General features: G+C 37.2%; 1 long non-coding RNA gene across 1 annotated transcript; it reads right to left on the reverse strand.

Moving 5' to 3' along the window:
* Positions 1 to 790: 790 nt before the first annotated feature.
* Positions 791 to 9,641, reverse strand: LOC129037519 (uncharacterized). Its single transcript, XR_008502831.1, has 3 exons — positions 5,759 to 9,641; positions 5,385 to 5,470; positions 791 to 885 (listed from the first exon to the last, which is right to left on the reverse strand). It is a non-coding gene; the product is annotated as an uncharacterized LOC129037519 (long non-coding RNA).
* Between the last annotated feature and the right edge of the window lie 14,285 nt (positions 9,642 to 23,926).

Here is a 23,926-nt window from a genome sequence, read left to right on the forward strand (position 1 = left end):
CTCCAGGGTCTGAGGCCACCCTGCAAGTTGGAGCATGATTGGAATTTTCTCTCCTGCAACCTGACAAATGGAGCGCGTTTTGCCATGAGTCAACTGTTACAGGAAAAGGAATTCCACAGGCATGCCCTGGCTGACCGCAAATGGCTGAGAGCACATGTGAGTACAGAATGCCCAAAGGTTGGTGTGGAATAATCAAAAGGATTCAAATGCTTGGTGCTGTACCAGAGTTGCAGGAGGCCTCGCCTCAGCACTGTATTGCTGCTCTTACTCTCCAACCTGCACTGGAGAGGAAGGTCAACTATAGTAGACGGAGCTCTGCACCAGGTCCAGAAAGCAGACCTTGATTCTGCAGCTGACCATCTTCCTGCTCACTTAATTCCACCAGCCTCCACTTCCGCTTCTGCACTTAACAGTTACATTTATTGAGGGCCTCTATATCCCAGCCACTGTGCTGGGTGAATTACCTGCCTAGTTTCATTTTATTCTCCTGACACCCTGCAAAGTAATTTTCATTTTCCAAATAGGGAAAATATACTCAGAAAATTAAAATAATGTGAAAGTAGTCATGCTGCTATAATGTGCTGATACCAAGAGAACCACAGGCTCTACTTCCATCTTGATAATTCAGCTGGGTTATTAATGTCACCATCTTAAGGCTATTGATTTATCAGTGAAACGAGAGGTTAGTGTAATTTAACATGGTTTTGCAGACCTAGGATACTGCATTGGGCATATATTGCTTATCTGGGAAGTTATAGATGTGAGTTTGTCTACAGGAGTGCCAAATTTTGATGGTAACGATAGTTTAATTTTAAACTTACAGGATACAGGTTAAGATTAAGCTGTCTCTTTCATGTGAATCTCATCACTGAGATCTGATTCCACCTACAAAGGTAAGAGAATTTGAAGTAAGTAGCAACTAGTCTTCTCAAAATGTTCCAAATTGCAAAAACAAGTCTGGATTTTAATCTGAGAATTGTTACTTTATCAGGATCTATCTATAAAATATACCATTTGACCATAACAAAATAAATTATAAGTTGGGTGTTTGTTTTTTAAGAAAAAGCACTTCATCAGCCTAATTGATAAATATTGTCTTATTCCATGGTGGGCTGAAGACAATAAAAGCAGCAAGACATTTTTTTTATATGAACTAAAACTATGGCTTTGCATTTACAAAGAAACGTTCAATTCTTATGCTAGAATTTTAAAATCTTTTCTCATTTAAAAACATATCTAGCATATCATTGAATATAATACTCAATAATTTTTCTTTACATATTTTTAATTTGCGTATCCAATATATTTTAGTTATCTGTGCAGCAAGTGCTATAACCTAAGAAATGAACAGTCAAAAATGCAATCTTTGATAACATCTTTAGCAACTTGAATTATTTTAAATGAAGAGGGGATTTCTATATGTAGAATGCATAAAAAACCTTTAAACTGAGCAATTGTTTGCAGAACTTCATAAATACTAAAGAATTCTGGTCATTATATTTCTTCCATATTAAAAATACACTGTAGCCATATTAAAAGATACTTCTAGGTGCTGTATTTCCTAAACTGTATATCTAAACTCGAACAGTGTATGCATTCATTATAGCATGTTATAGAACTATCTTTCTAACAAGAATATCGATTACCTAAATCCAATTATGATTTTTGGATATTGTGATGTAATGCAGTGAATTGACCTGCTGTTGAGTAAGACTGACTTCAGTAGTAATTCATTTAACTTTAAAATGACAGACCCCAAAAGTCCCCGATGATATTGTCAGGCACTATGCTTTAAGACAAGGCAGTTGACAGGATATTTTTCTTTCCTGAGATTTGCAAGTCTCTCTAACTTTCAGAAAAATAAAAAGCAAGTAGGTGGATATAACTCTGCTACCCTACCTATTTAGTTAAAAAGTAAAAAACCACCCAGTCACTCAGTTGAAAACACAGATGCTTGGCATTCTCTACTCAAGTTATCTGAATTTGTAATTTAAATTTTCAATTTCAAAAGAAAGAACTGTGTCTCAGGTTCCCAGAAAGCCAGCTCTGAGATGGAGTTTGCCATGCAGGAAGTTTACTGTGGAGTGTCCCTGGGAACAGCCCCTATTCAAGGGAAAGGAAGGAAGCAGGGCTGGAGACAGGAGGAAGAGGAAATGTGTGTGATACAGTCACTATGGGCACCCTTGCCTACCGTAGGGAAACTCGGAAGATAAACGACCCTTCAGAGCTGATCTGAGTTGAGGTGGAATGGCTGGGATATTAAACTCCCATGCAGATTAGTCATTGGATGTGGGTCACCTGGGAAGGCGACCTGACCTTGGGCAAGGTGGCCCTCTTCGGCAGAGATAATCCTGGAAGTGGCTGACAGGGGAGGTTGTCCCTCAGCAATGCTCCTAGTCACTAAAGGAATGAGTACTTCAGTCCTAAAGGGGACTCTGGGTGACATCACAGCATCCATCACAGGTTGACGTGCAGAAATATGTAGTTATCTAATGTTACTTATGTGCAGTCTAGATACTTATTTCTTATTTGTAAATTTGTGACATCTTTAGTTTTCTTGTATTTCCTCAATAATATTGCCAAATACAGAGGTATAACCTTTTGGACACTAACAATATCATAACAAGAAATTTATCAAATGTGATACATACCTTCTTTGTACTGTGTGGAAAATATTTCCGTTATGCCATTTTGGAATGCTGTAGGTATAAATTTGTGATTCTTGTGAGTCTCTTATTATAGAAACAGCTTGGGCTTGCAATGACAACATGCTTCCTTTGCTATTTCATTGTCCTCTCATATTCTATTCTAATACCCCATGATAAATCCTTAATATCATTAATTTAATCTTTTTTTATCTATACTTCACCTTTAAAAGGTGATTAGAGGTTATGGGAATAAATATAGTACAGAAGTCAAAATAATATTATATTGGCTGGGCACGGTGGCTCACACCTGTAATCCCAGCATTTTCTGAGGTCAAGGCAGGTGTATCACCTGAGGTCAGGAGTTTGAGACCAGTATGGCCAACATGGTGAAACCCTATCTCTACTAAAAGTACAAAAATTAGCTGGGTGTGGTGGCATAAGCCTGTAATCTCAGCTACTCGGGAGGCTGAGGCAGGAGAATCGCTTGAACTCCGGAGGCGGAGGTTGCAGTGAGCTGAGATCACAACACTGAACTCCAGCCTGGGGGACAGAGTGAGACTCTGTCTCGCAAAAATAAATAAATAAATAAATAATAAATAAATAATAATAATAACTATCATCCACCAAAAGCTTACTAGGTGACAGGCACCAAGTGCTTTAGATAGCAGTTTATTAAAGTCTCTTTTAGAAATGATGAGGTGGAGCCTATGAGAAACTAAGTAGCTTCCACCCGAAAGTAATGACTAGTGAGTAGTAGAGATGGATTCACACCTAGAACCAAAACTCCCTTATCTGCTATGCTTTACTATGCCAACACAGGTAGATAGGTACAGATATGTTGTTTCAATCATTCCACTGAAATATCCCAACACTTTTGATATCATTAAATACTGCTGAAAAATTTTAAGGGAGGCAAAAGAAAATCACATGATTTACAACATTTTTCATGTCTATGAAAATACATTTTGTTTCTATGTAAGAACTGAATTATTCTGTTCTCTGATGGGCCATTGAATTTATTTATTCATTCACTGAATCTCTCATTCATTTAACAATTATTTGCTGGGTACCTATTATGCCCCAGGCACTTAAGATTCACCAAAGAACAAAATGGACCAAATGCCCAGTTCGTGGAGTTAAATTCCAGTGGAAGGAAAGAGATGATAAATGAGATGGAGAAAGAAATAGGTGAAGGATAGGGAGATTAGGAGTGGAGACAGTTGCTGCTTTACATAGGAAGGCCAGCATAGGCTAATCTATGATCCAAGACAGAAGGGAAGAGAAGTATATAGCCCCACAGATACTTAGAGGAAGAGCATTCCAGCAGCCGGAAGACCCAGTGCGTGGTCAAAGATAGGAGTGTGTACATTGTGTGCATGGAGAAGGCTGATAGTACTACAGCAGAGTGAACCAGAAAGAATTCCTTTCCATTATTTTTAAAGGCTTTCCTTTAAAGGTGAAAAAAAAAAAATCAGTCAAAAGACCTGCTCAAACTTTCTTCAGCCCAAATTCTTCAGCAAAAGCTTGGGTCTATAACAGACCCAAGTTCACATCGGAGATGGAAGGCAGGATAGACTTGAGCAACTGCTTCTAAGAGCAGTGGAACTGATGCATGGCTATTCACATGTGAAGTTTTGTTTTTCTCAGAAGGGCATGAGCTGTCCTACTCTTTAGGAGAATGTGCAGACATGATTGCAAACAGGGTACAAATGCTGGTCCATGGAGCAAAGTCTTGGGAGAGTTTACTGACCCAACTGGGTGCATTGAAAATGTGCTCAGGGAGTTATTATGTCATGATCTGCAGATTAAATCCTCCCTAATTATGCATTGATGAAGCAAAGAAGAATTCCACCACTCCTCTGATGATGAGAATTTGGGCTCTTGGAAACATTCTCGAAGACTTCAGTCAGTCTTGCTCTCTTCTTTCCAATCAGATCAGAAGGGGACACATTTGGGAAAAGTTCTCAATTCCGATGATTCTTTCTCAGCAAGATTGGATAAAGTTAGGAAAGAAAGCAAGGGGCTTGGTTAAAATCAGTGAGGATCAACTTGTTGTATTAATGCAATGTCAAATATTTGTTTGGCTTTTTGTGTATGATACTGTTAAATTTATTTGATTATGCAAACTTTATTTATTTATAAGAAAAATGAATGTAAAGATACTAAATCTGTTACAGAATGAAACCAAATCATGTCTCTTAATATTTATACAAGCAGTGGAAGAAAATCTCTCTGATGTCCTTGAATTTACACTATGTTTACATTTCTTTCTTTGAAGCTGTAATGAAATCTGGCATATAGATTCTAACTGTGTTTATGCAGAATAACTTGAGTGAGATTTAAGGTCTAAAAAGAAAGTGGGTGTGGAATATTTAAAACCCAGAATCAAAGGCATCTCTATTTACAATAACTTTCAGCTATATAAAAACATTAAGAAAGATTATTTCAATCCATCTTTTATTTAATAAAATATTTCATCATTGATCTAAAATCAGAATATTCTTTCCATTGGTATGGATCAAAATAAATTCAAAGATGTGATACATTCTAATAAATAATGGGGTTTTTAAAAATGGTTGTTAATTAGAACAAATAACAAAAGAAACTTCTTTTATAACTTAATTGTAATTTTTCTTTTTTCTGATTATAAAAATATTAAACAGTTATTTTAAAGAATTTGGAAAATACAGCAATTTGCTTAGAAAAGAAATTGTAGTTGGGTGTAGTGGCACGTACTCATATTCCCAGCTACTCAGGTGGCTGAAGTGGGAGGATTGTTTGAGCCCAGGGGTTCAAGTCCAGCCTAACCAACATAGCAAGACCTTGAAAAGAAAGAAAGAAAGAAGTAAAGAAGGAAAGAAGAAAGAAAGAAAGAGAAGAAAGAGAGAAGAAAGAAGAAAGAATTAAAAATTTCATTAATATACTACTCAGAAATAATTATCAGCATTGTGATACACTACAAATAGATATCTTGGGAAATTATACATGTTTGTATATTGCATCAAAACTGAAATAATAACATGAAATAATTTTGTTTCCTAATTAGGTTTTAATTATATTTATAATAAAAAAATCGATTACCAAAGGATTAAAAGTAAAAGTTCTCTGACCCCAACCTTGACCTCTGTTTCCCAAGGTAATTGCTGCTGATTGTTGTATATTTGTTCCAATTTGACAGAGATATTACAATTGTATCATCCTACAGAAAACATTCACATTGTATGTTTGTCATCATGTATCTCATGGAGAATCTTAAAAATCAAAGAGATTAGCAGGGTTTATATCATATAAACAAGTACGATAAAGGACTCTTTTTTTGTAAGGCTTTCTCAACATGTAATTTTTAAGTTAGGGTATTAAGTCAATGATATCAATTTGACACATTTCCAAGTCCATACACTAGAGTCTGTTTCCACATCCTAGAAGATAACACGTAGGTAGGTAACTCTCCACTTACCAGATCGAATCAGTCATCTCAAAAGCCAGCCTATTCCACACAGTATTGCTCTACCAAATCCCTGCCTCTTTCCTACCCCACCACTCAAGAACTGATGTGCTTTCAGGTAGAGGCCATGACCATTTTTGCCTTGGCCTTCACTGGATCCCCTGTCTTCTATTTTATCTGTGCAATGAGATGCAATGCTTCTCTGTGTTTATCTTTCCAGGCTTTAAAAATCCCTTCTGTGCATAAGTTGGTCATCACTAGTATTAAATTCCTTGGTTTCAAGTTTCAAATGATAAAAACTTTTCTCTTTCTTAAATTCCTGTTTTCAATTTCTTGTTACAGTCTTAAATACTTGGCATCCGACGGGAGACAAATGCTCATTCTACCCTAATATTATATCTTCACTTTGCTCGAAATCAACTGTTAATACTTCCAAAAAACAGCATTCCACAACATTTTGTGGCTAGGAATTCCCCAAGTCATACAGCACCCTGCTGCTTTCTAATAAGGATATAAATTTCAGATCCTTCTTACTATTAAATCTTGGTGCAAGTTCATTCAAAGAAAGTTTAGGCTAGTTAAAAAATTATGTCCTTTAACTTAATTCCCCAGTACCTATCCATCTGTGATGTAATTGATCATGAATGGTTTCCATTGGCATACATTTCAACTACCAACATGCCTATTTTGAGGAGCTGTGTTCCACTCTCTTGAAGTGCCTTGGGTTGTGCTACAAGGATTCCTAGTAAATGCTTGTGATAATAAAATAAAGTCTTAATTAGGATGCTAATATGCATAGCAATTGCTATTATATCAGCTTCCTTTGGTGGATAGAAATGGTATTTCATATCACTTATCCAATAGCATGTGTAATTATTCTGAAAACTCCTAAAATTCCTGAAATTTATTCTTTCTTCATTACTTCTTCATGTTCCACCTCTTCTCTCTCCTATGATATATATTATATGTGTTGTAGATACTTTAGTAATTTCAACCTCTATTATTCCAGTCAAACATCCCAACTGAAAGAAAGGTAAGGAGATGAATGCCCTCTGGTCCTGAATGATATGTAAGAAGAACCTAGCTTTGTAGCTTAAATTCCCCAAAACAAACAGAAAATGAGCAACTCCATGAGTACTGAGATTTGTACAACTTTTATCATAACCTAAAGTGACTTGAGTAATTGTGTCCCAGGCCAAAGAAGGCTTCTACTCATTACTAATTCAATAAGTATGTTTAAAAATAATAAACTAATATATTTAAAAATAGTAATAAGTAAACAAATGATTTCAAGCCAATCTCAGTATGATTAACTGAATACAAATTATAAAGAAGCAAGATGGGAGGCTGAAAGAGGAGAATCCCTTGAATCCGGGAGGTGGAGGTTGCAGTGAGCCAAGATCGCACCATTGCACTCCACCCTGAGCAACAAGAGCAAAAATCCACCTAAAAAATAAAAAATAAAAATAAAAATAAAAATGAAGATCAGTCATGTTTTCTGGTTCTGCGGGATGAGGAGAGAATACAAACTTACACTGACAATTTTATTTTTTAGGATTTCCAAAAGATAGAGGCAAAATTAAGCCTAGATTGAGTTCATGGTAAGTAGAAATAAAAACAACCTAAAGATTTCCCCTGATATAGTCAAAGCATACTTTATCAATACATAGTTCTGAGCTAGAGAAATCTTTTACAGATTTAAAAGATGGGTAGCCACACACTTTAAAAAATTTTCCTCTAATGGGAGCTGTATCCTCTTCTCCACCTGTGGCATCTTGACCCCTCTCCACTTCAACTAAGGCTGGATTTTGTCTACTCCCTTTCTTCTCTAGCGATCACAAGAGCTCACCCCCAGAGAAAAATGTCAAGTCTAATCCATCCCACTGAGATCTCATCTTAAAAACGGCAATAAAACAAATAGTCATAGTGTAGAGAACATGTATTAAATGATCTGTATTCACTAACTTGTTTCCTTCAGGTTTACAAGTGAAAGCAAAGCATACTTTACCAATACATAGTTATAAGATACAGAAATTCGTTTTCACAATGGGCCATTTTCCCCCATTTCCTCCTTTAAACATCCTACTTCTTAATGCTCCCTGCATTCTCCTCAAGCTGTCAAGTTTAATCAAAACTTGCTCTGATGGAAAAATTTTCTATGCATATCACTTCTGCATAAGAGAATGGAAATAGTTTAAAGTGGCGGTCCCCAGTCTTTTTGGCACCAGGGACCGGTTTCATGGAAGACAATTTTTCCACGGATGGAGGTTGGGAAAGGTTTCAGGATGAAATTGTTCCACCTCAGATCATCAGGCATTAGTTAGATTCTCATAAGAAGCATACAATCTAGATCTCTCGCATGTGCAGTTCACAATAGGGCTTGCGCTCCTATGGGAATCTAATGCCACCGCTGATCTGACAGGGGGTGGAGCTCAGGTAGTAATGCTCGCTTGCCTGCTGCTCACCTTCTCCTGTGTGGCCTAGTTCCTAACAGGCCATGGACCCACACCAGTCTGCGCCCTGGGATTTGGGGACCCCTGGTTTAGAAGATCACCTATTCCAGGGGCATTTGCACTGAATAACCGAGTGCTATATATTTTTTAAACTTAATTTCAATTTTTTTAGAGACAGGGTGTTACTCTGTTGCCCAGGCTGGAGTGCAGTGTTGTGATTCATAGTTCACAACAGCCTTGAACTTCTGGAATCAAGCAATCCCCCTACCTCAAGCCTCCTGAGTGGTGGGGACTACAGTTGTGTGCCACCATCCGTCTAATTTTTTTAATTTTTTTTTTCTTTTTAGAGACAGGATCTCATTATGTTGACCAGACTGGTCTTGAAGTCCTGCCCTGAAGCTATCCTCCTGCCTTGGCCTGTCAAAGTGCTGGGATTCCAGGTGTGAACCCCAGTGCAACTTTAGCATTTATAAAATAGTTCAAATTCATTGAATTTTAGAAATTCTTACAATCTTCTGTGGTAGGTATTAGTAACTTCATTATACAGATGAGCCAATCAGAGCATAAACAGGTCGGTGCCTTGCCCCTACTCACAGGCCTAAATAAGTGGCAGAGCCCGAGTCTCAGCATACCTTTCATTGAAATCTTTTCTCTTAGGGCACCAGGTGCCTTTAAAAGAGCTTAAAGTATGAGTGTAAGTGAACAGCCCTATGCAAGAGAATTTCAGGTACATAAGATTTGATGAAAAGGGAAAGGCAAAACTTTCTGGAATCTATCAGATTTTGGTCCATTGTATTTAACTGAATTGTTGAAAATGTGTCTTTACAAATATCCACATATAATTGTCTGATATTAAGGTTATGACCAAAGGATTCTGATACTCCATTTGACGTATAAGAGGAATTCTGTGGGGTATCTGCTTGAAAAGACTCTTCACGTTAGAACTTTTAGCCAGCAAGTCATATTGAAGCCTGCTGTGCTTCTTAATGCACAAACAAAACAAAACTAAACTAAACTAAAAAACCCGCTCCAGCCTAATTTTGTTTTGCTCTTTTCTCTCCCTTTCCCAGTGTTGCTTTTTGACTCTATACTGCCCTTGTTGTGCTTGCATGAATCCCTCCTGCTCAGCCTTTCAAGGAAATGATGAATGGCTTCCTATCTTGCTCATCTCACTCTTCTGCTTCCCAATAGCTGCTAGAAAATAATTCAGCACCAGTTGACTTTTCAGTGTGTGTGTTATGGACTGAATGTTTGTGTCCCCCCAAATTCATATGTTGAAGTCCTACTCCCCTTGGGGTGGTATTTGGAAGTGAGACCTTTGGGAGGTAAATTAGATTTTAGGTTTAGATGAGGTCAGTGGCCCCCGTGATGAAGTCAGTGGCCCCTTATAAAATGAAGAAGAGGCTTTGCACGGTGGCTCACACCTGTAATCTCAACACTTTGGGAGGCCGAGGCGGGAGGATCATGAGGTCAGGAGATCCAGACCATCCTGGCTAACACGATGAAACCCCGTCTCTACTGAAAAATAGAAAAAATCAGCCGGGCGTGGTGGCGGGCGCCTATAGTCCCAGCTACTCGAGAGGCTGAGGCAGGAGAATGGCGTGAACCCGGGAGACGGAGCTTGCAGTGAGCCGAGATTGCTCCACCGCACTCCAGCCTGGGTGACAGAGCGAGACTCTGTCTCAAAAAAAAGGAAGAAGAAGAGAGATCAGAGTGCTCTCTCTCTCTCGCTCTCTCGCTCTCTCACTCTCTCTCTCTCTCTGCCATATGAGGACAGAGCTAGAAGATAGTCCTCCATAAACAAGTAAGAGAACCATCACCAGCAATGGAATCTACTTCCAGTCTCCAGAACTGTGATAAATAAATATCTGTTGTTTAAGCCATCTAGCCTATGGTATTCTATTATAGCAGCCTGAGCTGACCAACACAGTATGGTTTGTAGCTAGTCTGTGTGGTTGTACCACACCCCTAGTACCTTTCAGAAACTACTGTTGTACGTGACATTTTCTATTTATGCAGCTTTGCAGTGTTCAATTCGCCTTGGCTAAATATACAGTGACACTTTGGACACTGTAGTACATATTTCATATACTAAGATACTGTTTATTTGACTATTCATCTAATAATAATTCATTATATTCCACAGTTTTTACCTTAAAAGATTGTAGTGCCAAACCTGAACTGTGCAATATTTTTTAAGTCTGTGTAATTTTAAAATGCTGCATTTGCACTGCATTTTAATTATAATTTTTACCCAGTTCTTGCAAGCGTGATTGAGGCAGCTGAATATTTTATTTTAAGCCCTGAAACTAAGATAGGGCTTAGTGATGTCTTCAGTGATCATCGTAGGGAAAGGGATATTTGCAGTAGAATATCCAGGACTACTGTGCAGGCCTGTGGGTTATAGCTTGACCCACTTACTTGCAGTTCTCTCACTAGAAAAGGAAGTCCTCCCTGCTCAGGAGTTTGGCAGAAAGCCCAATGAAACTACTTCTGTTTTTGGTGAGAGCAACTGATCTGTGAGGAATTTTTGAATACAGAGGAGAGAAATAGGTCATTTTCCAAGGTCCCAGTAACTATAGGAACATGGAAAGACAGCATTTTGGAATATGTATGCAGGGCATCAGGGAGCATGAGCTATGTGGCTGGATGCCTGGTGGGAATGACTGTCAGAAGTTTCATTTACAGGCTTCTGCAGGTTTCACAGAGAATCATTAAATATTATTTTTTCAAGACTGAAATGAGATAATAAAAATATGTTGACCTAAACACTGCCTACCAATTTTCTATTTCTATGTATTGCCTCTTATGCTGCAAGATTAAAAATAAAATAATAAGAAAAAAATAATAGCTTGTATGTATTGAAGACCTAGGATGGATTAGGTACAGATTTAGGCCTTTAATATTTTATCTAATTAATCCCTCACAGAATCCCACAGATTTGTGTGCCTATTTGATATATCTAAGATGAAGCATAGACTTACAAAAAATAGTTTCTGGGCTGGGCACGGTGGCTCATGCCTGTAATCTCAGCACTTTGGGAGGCCGAGGTGGGTGGATTACCTGAGGTCAGGAGTTCAAGACCAGCCTGGCCAACAAGGTGAAATCCCGTCTCTACTAAAAATACAAAAATTAGCCGAGGGTGGTGGCAGATGGCTGTAATCCCAGCTACTCAGAAGGCTGAGGCAGGAGAATCACTTGAACCCTGGAGGTGGAGGTTGCAGTGAGCCGAGATTGCACCATTGCACTCCAGCCCGGGCAACGAAGCGAGACTCCATCTCCAAAAAAAAAAAGAAAAATAATAGTAACAGTAACGATTTCTGAAGTTCACATAACTATGCCATAGAAATGAGATTTAAACCTGACTCTGTTTAATTTAAAGCCAAATCCAAGAGCAGAAACATTTGGCATAACTAATATATTGCATTCCCTATTCCCACATAGATTTTCATCCTTATAGGTGTAATAAGTTTCTCAACAAGCCAATTAACTTATTTTCATAGGTCAATTTTATGATTCATTTCAGGTTCTAGGAGTAAGCTAGGAGTTATTTCTATCACCTACCATAATCAAAGCATGCTCCTCACCACCATCTTTGCCATAATCCCAAGAGGTCATATGCTTCCCCTATTCAAACTAGACCTGCTTACACCAATCTCATTTGCAAAACGGAATTTATGTTCATTATCAGTCATATCTGTTAGACTGCAAGTATACAAATGAACAATTTTTGAAATTTGTTTATATTCTATTATATTCTTAGAGTAAGCTCATGTTTGGTGGCCAGGTGATAATTACATATTTTTCAGTACACCTTCAAGATCTATCTAATTCAGTGTCCAATTTCTCTTTATTCCATGAGCTCTTTAGGTCATATTTGCTAAATTTCAGATTTTAATATCCAGTTTCATTTTTATATAATTTAACAATGCTTCAAACTCAATACTGAGGTGAAACCACTGGTATTTATGAAAATTGCGTTCTTGCATTAGCCTATTCAAAACCCCTCAGCACTGAGAGATAAAATTTCAGTCTAAGTTGGTTAGCTCCATTTGATTTATGAGTGCCAAATCCTAGTCTTTGGCACAATTCCCTGGTATGAGAACTTAATACAGAGCCTCACCCATAAGCCAGACAAATGAGTCTTCTGTTTAGGATATAACATATATCTAAAGCAATGCTTCTTAAACATTTTCATCTTGTGGGCTATCATCCAGGCTTTGTGGTTGCTACTAAAAATCCTGTCATTAAAGTGACTTCTTGAGCAGCAGGCACAATAATGGACTGTTCCATCCTTCTGTGGATGAAAGGCAATTTCATCTAGTACTTAAAGAAACAAAAAATGTTACAAACATGTGAAAGAGAAGGTAGAGTAATATCTACTGCTTTATTTGACAAATCTTGAAATCAAACTTATATTTGCGTTTATACTCTCCAAGTTATACAGATTAGGTGTGATAGATACAAAGTGCAGAATGTAAAAGGAGATTGCCTTACTCCACTGTAACCTGTTATTATTACTATTTCTTAAAAATCAGTATCTAAGAAAAGTGCAAAACTCGGTTACTTGTGGCAAAAGGCCTTGGCCGGGCTTGCCTATAAAAAGCCCTTCAGTGGACATTCATAGAGCATTGTTGGGTGCAGATCAGGGGAGGTTGCTCAGCACTGGCAGAACAAACATTCCAAGTTTTGGAGCCTGAATATACAGCCTGGGTAGCATGCTAAGTAGTAGTTCTATTGCCTGATAAGTTATTTCTGGATGTCAATGTGCCCTGAGTATAGGAGACAGTAGTGCTATAGTTATCTGACTTTGTGGACTTCTCCCTCCAGCCAGGCTTCCAAGACCACCAATACAAGAAAACACAAATGAGACAATGGGGCTCATGCCCATCCACTTACATCTTTACCCTGTGTAAATCCTTTATATTCCTTAGCTGATTTTGGAATGAAGAAAAGTAAAAGCAACATTGAATTGAGTCCAAGTCATCATTCTTGCCCATCATCATCTCATGAGCAGACTTTGAAATCTGACCTCCCTCACTTGTAACTTATAGATAGCTGTATGAAATAACAAATATCTTAGGAAGCTCAACTGATTTAACATTCAAGAAAAAGAAAAGAAATTATAAATATGATGATACTAAAAGAGCTAAATAGGTGTTACTTAGGTAAAAAACAAAATGTTTGATCCCTGACTCTGAAACTCAGATATCCTGAATTGTATAACTGCTTTCTATGTTTCAAACCACAGGGCATACATAAATGTGCAAAAGTGTAGGAAAAAGATTTTAAAGCATGCTTTTTACATAAGACATATTACACAAGTAACAGCAATGAAGGTGAAATCTGTGAGTGAACAAAATTCAAAAGTAGGCAGAGTTTTTTCATGCTCACAGAGAAAGAGAATTATGTAAGAAATATACACATAGCTCTTAAAAGGTGGGAAGTGTGTGGGAAACATCAATTTTTGCAGTAATGACATCTCTGTTATTATGAGGCTTTGAGATTGCCAAGCTGCTGAAAATGAGAGTTCCTCAAATGTCTTGGCTATTCTCCAGTTACAACTACTATCCAATCCACCATTCAACTATAAACACATTATCTACTGTGGCAGACTTCCTCAACCATCACATTAGGGATAAACTTTTCATTTTTTCTGAGACTTTGACATTACCATGAGTGTATTATTCAGGACCCTCATAGCTGTGGGAGACAGCAACCCAACTCAGATTGTCTTAAGCCAGAAAAGGAATTCACTTACATGTATTTGAAGAGGCAACAGCTCCAGATGCTCAAAACACTGGTTTGTTTTTGGACTCCTTGATGGATTAAGGTGGATAATAAGTTGTTACTGGAAAATATTTCTGTTGTAGGATGGGGTTTACAGTCAAGTAGACATAAGTTCAAATCTCAATTCTACCACGTATTAGCTTTGTGATCTTGGGACATGACTAAACTCTGAGCTTCTGATTGCTCCTGTGTAAAATTGGCATAGCATGAAAATTCCTTGAGAAAAGGACAAAAGAAGCATTACCACCTTCTCTTTGGGGGACCTCATAAACCTCTGAAAAGGACCAAGTCAGAGAGAAGAGCTTATGTGGGCAACCAGCTGAGGAATACAGCAGGTAAAGCACAGGTGTACCCTAGAACAACCTGCTTTGTGGGTTGGGAGCTTTTTAGATAACAGGATGCAATAGATACCACTAGAGAGATATCACAGAAATAGCAGCTAGGGACATAAGCAAACATACTTCTACTCTCTCCTACTGAAATGGAGGTTAACACTAATGCTACTCAGTGACAGCATGACGTGTTCAGCCCTCTATTAATCAGTAAGTTAGATTCTATGGTAAAATAATGTTTATATCACAAGTGTTATAAATATATTCTAATCTAAATATTAGATATATTTTGAGTTAAATTTAGCTTAAAAATTTTTGAGATGTATTTTTAATTCTTAATTTTTGTGAATTAATGAAAGGGGATGCTAATCTTAATGTTTAAAAAAATAGACATATGAATTAACTTATATAATGGACATGGGACACATATTCAGATCTCTATCAAGGAAATTAAACATGTAGAGTTTATTTAGGAACTCAAAGCCTGAAGCAGGGAAAATGAAAAGGTCCAGGTCTATATGGGGAAAAGGAACAGAGGATTCCTGAGTAAGATCACTTACTAAAGAAAGTTGTTACATGGATTTAGCTGAAGGCTACCCTCCTCCTAATACAGGAACAGAAAACCAAATGCTGCATGTTCTCACTTATATAAGTGGGAGCTAAATCATAAGAACTTATGAACACAAAGAAGGAAACAGACACAGACTACTTGAGTGGGGAGGTTGGGAGGAGGGAGAGGAGCAGAAATGATAACTATTAGGTACTGAACTTAAAATACCTGGGTGATGTAATAATATGTACAACAAACCCTTGTGACACGTGTTTGTCTGTGTAACAAATTTTCACATGTGCTTTCAAAGCTAAATTTTTTTTTTTTTTTTAAGTGAGTTTGTAGCTCAGCCTCTCAGCACATGATCTTACTTGGGGTCACTGGAGAAGAAAATTGAATGTATAGATGGCACTTTTCCTCTCTGGCAAAAATTGGAAAGCAATTTGCCTTTCACAATATACAAAAGCAATAAAGTATATTTTGGAAGAAAAGGTTATGTTGCTTCAGGGTAGTACAGCCCTTGAGACATAGCCAAAATATTTTTCCTTTTTTTTTTCCATTTTATAGCTGTTTTGTTCTTGAGTAGTTCAAGATTAAAAGCCATCATTAGAACTGCTTTTCCTATTTTAAATTTTAACCTAAAATTATTCTTTTGCAAACTCAGGTTGTGTTTCATGCCTAGACCAATAAACAAGATACTCATGTTGACTATTAACCAAAAAGGGGTCATTGGCTAGACATTGAAGTTCTTTAAGTCTAGGGAATTATTGGACTCATGACTTTTTTTTTTCAGGCCTTGTCATTTATAGGCTTGGCTCAATTCATCCTAATAAACTCAGTAGTGTGTCTATGCAAAGATGGAGAAAAATCTTTGTCAAGAATGCTACTAATAGCTGTTTCAGCTGTCTATTGTTCCATAAAAAGCCATGCCTAAATGTAGTGGCATATAAAGAAATTATTTTAGGCCAGGAGCGGTGGCTCATGCCTGTAATCCCAGCACTTCGGGAGGCCAAGGAGGGCAGATCACGAGGTCAGAAGATCGAGACCATCCTGGCTAACACGGTGAAACCCCGTCTCTACCAAAAAATACAAAACAGTAGCCAGACATGGTGGCACACGCCTGTAGTCTCAGCTACTCAGGAGGCTGAGGCAGGAGAATCGCTTGAACCTGGGAGGCGGAGGTTTCAGTGAGCCAAGATCACGCCACTGCACTCCTGCCTGGGTGACAGAGTGAGACTCCGTCTCAAAAAAAAAAAAAAAAAAAAATTAAAAAAAGGTTCTGCTAGTCTTGTTAGGGGTCTTTCTTTCTTTCTTTTTTTTTATTATACTTTAAGTTCTAGGGTACATGTGCACAATGTGCAGACTTCTTGTTAGGAGTCTTTCACGCAGATGCAGTGGGGTGGCAGCTGAGCCTAGAGCTTTTAAATGGCTTACTCAGATACCTGATGATTGGAGGGGACATCTGGGCGCTAGGACATCTCTTTCTCCACATCATCCTTTTATGTGACTAGATTGGGCTTTCTATAAAATGGAAAGCTTTGGTCAGATTTATCACAAGACTAGCCTAGATTCAAAGGGAAGAGAAATAAATTCCATCTTTCCATGGCGGATAGGTAATACAAAACTTGTGGCCATCTCTAATCTATCATACTTATCCTTGAGTATTTTTAGTCAAAATGATATTTTTTCCTTTTCCTATTATAGGTTTTTTTCTTCTTCTTTATTTTCCTCAAACTTCATTATTAGTTTTTGTCTCCAGAGATTACAGGGACTTCTGAGACAGTTGCCTCTTTATTTTGCAGTATGCCAAAACTTCGGCATTTCTAAAGGGCCTCTTAGAGGCCAGGAACTCGATTTCATTCCTGGGTTGAGTATCAGCAAACGGGAGTCAGCTCAATGATGATGGCCAAGCCTGTAAGATTGTTTGAAAGCAGTCTGGGCAAGCTAGTCCAAACGGTCCCCAAAATGTGGGCCAGAATCCAGCCTGAGTCCTGTATTTGTCACTAGACGACTGGGCTCTGCCAAGGCCACAATGAAGATGTCCAACAAACACACACAACACTGCTGACTCTGCTTCCCAGGACAAGGCAGCTCTGCTTTTTCCACCCCACACCCACAGCACAGCGCATCCCTGGGTAATGACAGGTCTCATCTTTATTAAATAAATCACATTGGCATTACAGCACTCCCGTGAACTCCTTGACCTTGCCAAATTTGCAAAAACCAAAGCATTATGGGGACTTGGCCATGAAGTTTAAACCAATTTCTTGGGGCGGACTCTTAAATGGTTATATATGTGGAAACACCCTATTCTTAACTGTTGCATAATACATAATGTGAATTTTAATCAAAGAGCAGCGTTTTGTTGTTGTTGTTTTAGATAGATATGTGATAATTCTTCTTTTATTCTGAGCAGTCAGACAAATAAAGGACTCTGGAAATTATGGGTCAAAATGGTCTTCCTAGATGTAAAGCCTAAGCAGAAAAATATTTGACCTCACTCATTACTAACCTAATAACAGATTTTCAGATTCTTGGATGGCCATTGTCTAGACTTTTGGCTATGAAAATGTATATGGAACTTTTCAGTCTTTATTATAACAATTTTTAGCCCTCTCTGCATAAATAAAACCAATTTCAGTAGAAAAAAAGTGTTGTGGGGTTCATGGGGATCATTTCATATGTAATATTTAAGTGAATAACCATGTCTTAAGAATTTTACTGATTGCAAAGGAGTAGAGAGAAATAAAGTATGAGGAATAGATGGATTTCTTTCCTTGCAAAGGAGATAATAAGGTCCAACAAAAACATCATGAACAAGCTCATATTCAAGTTTAAATGGTGAAATTAAGGGCAGAGTTTTGTTTGCTTAATGCCTTGACTGTTCTATGATGTTGGAGTTACTAACCATAGAGAATGTTAAGTACCAAAATGAATACTAAACTCTGATAGGAGCTTGTAAACAAAAGGGGAGTGGAGGCTGAAGGGGACAGATAGACAGGCATATTGATGAAACACTCTCATCATTTTCTTTCTTTGTCTCTTTGGATATCTTTGTAACTACACGATGGTAAATTTTTGTATTTAAGTATTTAAGAATGACCACCAAGGCCTTATGCCAAAGTAGAAATTTTGAAAGAATAAGAGTGGAAATCAACATTCACCTGGGGTGTGGACCTGTTCATGGCTTAATGATGACCACATAAAGGAAGATAATTACTGACATCTTTTGTGTCATAGATTGTATGCATGATAGTTAAGAAAAGAAACTCAGATCTGCTTTTGAGTTCAGGCTCTGGTGGAAACTAACTAATTATGGGCATGTTCCATAATAACTTAGGTCTAGGTATCTTCACCAATAACACAGGGATAATAATAGTGTTATCTCATTATATTGTTATAGGAATTAATTGAGATAATATATGTCAGGCACTTAAAATGTCTTGCATATAGGTAGACTCAATAAATATTGGCTGTGAACACTGTTATTATCATCAGTATTATTATATAATGTCTATGCTTTTTACGTCCCCAGTACCCAAAATTTATAACACTCATGGATGCCTCCCCTTTCTTTCTAATTTTTAAACTCCTGCTAGCATGATCCCAGACCAAATAAATATGTACTTTAAAGTACCTATTTTGAAGAATTCCATCATTTTATTTACAGTCATGGCTATGAAGGCTTCTACAACATTTAAACTGTATGACTGCTCAGTCTTACACATTGGACATATCACCATTTGAAAACACCAACTTTTACAAACTTCCTTTTCTATGTAGCTGTCTCACTCTCTCCATTGCACTTTTTTCAAGACATCTGCATGAAAATTCATTTTACTGACTGATATTTTTACTACTCATTGTCCTTTTTAGGATTGTTCTTAACCATGCCCAAGTCCTAAGGCAATTTGGTGATGATATGTTATAAGCAACATTATCTCCATAATGAAAAGGTGGCTTGAGAGGGAAACATAGTCACCTTTGGCTTGCTGTCAAGCACGGGTCACTGAGGTCATTAACACTGTTTGCTCTACTTGACCAAATACTCGTTTTTAGGTGTGGTGATGGTTTGCTGGGTGGACATGTCTGACATGTGACTGATGTAATTCGTCCTTATTCCAAGCAAATTGTTGAATTAAAAATATTCGTTGAGGTTCCACTCTGCACTTTCATCATGTTTTTATGCAGATTCTTCAAACTGCAAGCTCCACCTCCCAGGTTCACGCCGTTCTCCTGCCTCAGCCTCCCGAGTAGCTGGGACTATAGGTGCCCACCACCACGCCTGGCTAATTTTTTGTATTTTTAGTAGAGACGGGGTTTCATCATGTTAGCCAGGATGGTCTTGATCTGCCCACCCTGGCCTCCCAAAGTGCTGGGATTATAGGCATGAGCCACCGTGCCTGGCCAATACCTAAAATAAAGTTCTTACTTATTAGAGAAACAACAAAATATGATCATAATGAACTATGTTATTTAATGTCTTGGTAACATATTTTTGCAAGCAGTGGATGATATGATGACCACTATTAATCTGGATTTCTTTCTAACATTTTTCCTGCCTGTCTCAGTGGAAGCTAAATTGTCATTCATTGCTAAAGGAAAAACAATCATGGACGGAATGTTCTGGCGACTGGGTGTGTGTGATGGTCTCTGTAATTTTATAAAACTCTCCAGGGCTATCTGATAACACTCACTACCACCTCTTTCCCTGCTTCTTCAGGAGATCACAGAGGGACCCACTCCTTCTTCATGCTCCTTTTCCTCTTTTTTGTTTGCTAGGTATCATCTCCATAGGAATAGATACCACCACATGAAAAAACATGAAGATTAAAAGTGCTCTTATGCCCTTTTAAAACCTCATTTAATTTTTATTTGCTTTCTTTTTTACCTTATTTCTTTTATTTTTCTATCAATTCAACTCTACAAAGAGAATAATAAAATATTGTAACAAGCACTAATTTGCCACATGTAATGAGTAAATATTATTTTTGAATTATTCAAGAAAATATTTAAAATGGCCAAGACAGAGTAATATTTGCGAGGGTCTAGAAAAATTTCTATGGAAGAAATAGTAAATGTTCACCGTGACATAGTAAATGTTCACGGTAGTAACATAAACAAGGGGCTGCCTGCAGCCTTCTTGGGAATTATCATCTTCATATCTGCTTGTAGCAGCCTGATTGCACTGGTTTAACCATTTTAAATTAAGGATATTTAGGACTTAATTTGTTCATATGGACAAATATTCAAAAATACAAGTACATATATGACGTCTATCATATATTTATTCAGTCAAATTTAGCTGAGCTAATATATTTGTACACTCACAACAATTACTATTCCTTCATTGAACATTTATTAAATATTGTACTTTGTGGATATTAAAATGGTGAGAATAAAACTTTAACCATTCATAGTAAAACATCTGTGGCACCAGTTTATTCAGTTGAATTCTCCACTTAGGTCACCAACATGTATTAGAAGTGTACACAATAGTTTTTAAAATAAACTTAATCTTAGAACTATAAGGATTTCAAGTAAATTGGTTATTTGTAGTTATCTATTGAAAGAACTGAGGCCGGACATGGTGGCTTACGTCTGTAATCTCAGCACTTTCAGAGGCTGACGGGGACAGGTCACTTGAGACCAGGAATTCAAGACCAGTCTGGCCAACATGGCAAAAACCTGTCTGTACTTCAAAAAAAAAAAAAAAAAAAGAACCAAAAATTAGCTGAGTGTGGTGGCACACACCTGTAGTCCCAGCTGCTCAGAGGGCTGAGGCATGAGAATCGCTTGAATCTGGGAGGCAGAGGTTAACAGTGAGCCGTGATGGCGCCACCATTGCACTCCAGCCTGGGCAACAGAGCAAGAGTCTGTTTCAAAGAAAAAAAAAAAAAATCTGAAAATTTCTATACAGTTCCTTCCAATTCAGATCTCAATATGAATGAAAAGAGTAAGAAAAGAAAAAATCCAAGGGCCGTAAAAGTAATTTGGGAAAAATATGAAAGGAAAGTATTATAGCATGTCATTGGTCAAAAGATTAGCACATGTACAACAAATTTTAATTTAACTTGATGGCTACATAGCAACCATATCCATTAAAATATGCCTTTGTTCTAAAATTAAATAAGAAATATATAGTTAAAAAAGTCATACCCTGCATAATGACCTACTGTGTACTTTAACTATACAATTTGCATAGTCAAAAATAAAGTAATACCTTAAATAATAGTTCAAAGTATAAACTATTACTTTCTTTTTAACTATAAAATATGTTTTAACAGAAACATATTTTCAGCTCAATTCATATTTCAATTTGTGCAGGCTATTTGATGACACACTAAACAATTATAATAAATTTTTCTCATGAGAATTTGACCCAATAGTCAACCTGACTTTGAAAAAAAGATCAAAGCTGCCCAGTCAAATCAACTCTGCATTGACATATTTCTCTTTGCTTATTGAAATTTGACCTCTTAACACTTTATGTATTTACAGCTCTTCATTGCGCCTCCATGTGAACGGATTGTATTTTACTGAGGAAAGACTCGTAGTGTCTATACCAGATGAATATTTAGAAATGTGAAAGCAGTTTAGTATTTCTTTGGGGGTACATGTTGTGTTTGTGTCTCATACATACTTTTGGTCTGGCCAGGAGTGGGGAAATGAGAGAAGGGGGATGGAGGGCATTGTGGCATGGCTTTTGCTGACTCCTCAATAGCTTGGGTTTGTAAAAGATCACAGATCAGAAATGGTTTTAAGCTCTAGTGCATTTGAGCCTCCAGCTTCTGCTTGAGCAACGTGACAAGTTTGAGATGCCCTTCCAAATGTGCCCAGCTTAAGTTACAAAAAAAAAAAAGTTAATAGCTTTGACCTCTTAAGCTGTTATATGAAGAAAAGGCTCTACTCACTTAAGGGCCACGCTATTGTAATCTCTATCTTTGAAGTGAGTCACGTACTAATTTCCTCTCAGGAAAGTTTAAACCAAAATATGTTTAGTCAGAAGGATTACTTTTTCCTTAAAGAACCTCAAACATTTTATATTTGTGTAGTGTAATTAAAAGATACCAAATTAATGCTTTAATTTAAAAAATGTGTATAAGGCACTGACTAAATTACTAACAACCCACGGACATTTTTTGTTTATGCAAAAAAAGAATTCTGTTAGTAGATGGAATGAAAGAATGCAAGGAAATTTAGGAACTGGCTGCATGAGACAATGACTGTCAGCCATAAAAATAATTGGTCTTAATTACTGATTAAACAGTCTTACGTAGATGACAGAAACTATTTGACTGATGAAAGCCTTCCTTCTTGTACTTAAAACTGATACGTTAAGTTTTAGGAATATTTGAAATGACACCTTATTCACTGTGATACCAGAAATATAATGTGCAATATTTTAAAGGGCTCTAGAGTTCTATTTTCTGTAAATAGAACCTAGCCCCAAATCATGCCTCTGATTTCCTTCTAGCCACTTTGCATTAAAATAACAATAAACGTTTATTACATCTTTACCCCACTGTGGAGTTTGATAAGCCTATGATTTAGCTATGGATGTTATCAGAAAAACCTTAAAAACTGACAGACTCAGTTCTTCTGAGGCTATTCCAGAACATAGATCTGTCTTTATGAGCTATGAACATAGATGTTAGGTGGCTGACAGTTTAGAAATCAGAGACAGACGGAAGTTTATGCTTTCTCTTTCTCTACTGTATTGTACCAATTCCTATTTTGTTCCTAAAATCTGAATGTGTGGTGTTTCATAGCTTAATTACAGTGGTTTTTTTCCTTGTTGATATATAATATTACAGTACATCTTACAACTGATGGAGAGATAAATATGCCAAAATGTGGTAGCTTCTGTCTTCTGATTTTATCTATCAAGTAAAAGGATGAGATACACAAAAGACTAAAGAACTGATATTTCATGATTTTTCTATCCGTGAAAATCCATGACCTAATATCAGCCTCTGAGTGTAGCTGAGAAGCCTTTCTCATATTTCACCATTTTCGGCTTCTGAGCTGTCAACTTTGTCTCTTTTGTTTAGTTATGTTATTATAAATATTCTCCTATTATCTCCACATGTGCAAAGATTTCTCTAGAAGTAGAATTTCTGAGTCATAGGGTATACATACAATCTCTAACTTAAGATAATGACAAATTATTTTCTTACTGGTTAAACAAGTTAAACCCCTACCAACTTATACACCGAATACATAGGATTTCTTATGGTTCAAATTTGAATAACATTTAACCTTATCAAACTTTTATGTTTTATGTTTTGCCAACATAGTGGGTATTCTGGGGGTTAGAACGTGGACATATTTTTTGTGAGCCACTATTCAAACCTCTAGAGGAGGTTTGATGTGCTTCTTGCAGTCCAGCACTACTTTGAAGCCATATGTTCCCTTATTTCTTTTCAAAACTCCTGCCCATTTGAAAAGGATACTATCCTGTTATGCCACCGTATGCTGCCATCCTCTTTGCTTTAATTTGCAGTTTTCTTCCTCTTCCAAATTTGCATCTTCACGGATAACTCAGTCAATTTCCAAGTTCTCTGTCTCTTTCTAGATATCACTACCTTCACTTCCTCTCTGTCTGAGCCACCGCACTCTATGACTATATCCGTGTTTCGTTATAACCCTGAATTGCTTCACCTCTTGCCTTTAAATTTAACACACTAGGACTTCCTTCCAGATCT

Source organism: Pongo pygmaeus, chromosome 4 (genome assembly GCF_028885625.2).
Source record: "Pongo pygmaeus isolate AG05252 chromosome 4, NHGRI_mPonPyg2-v2.0_pri, whole genome shotgun sequence".
Taxonomy (NCBI): domain Eukaryota; kingdom Metazoa; phylum Chordata; class Mammalia; order Primates; family Hominidae; genus Pongo; species Pongo pygmaeus.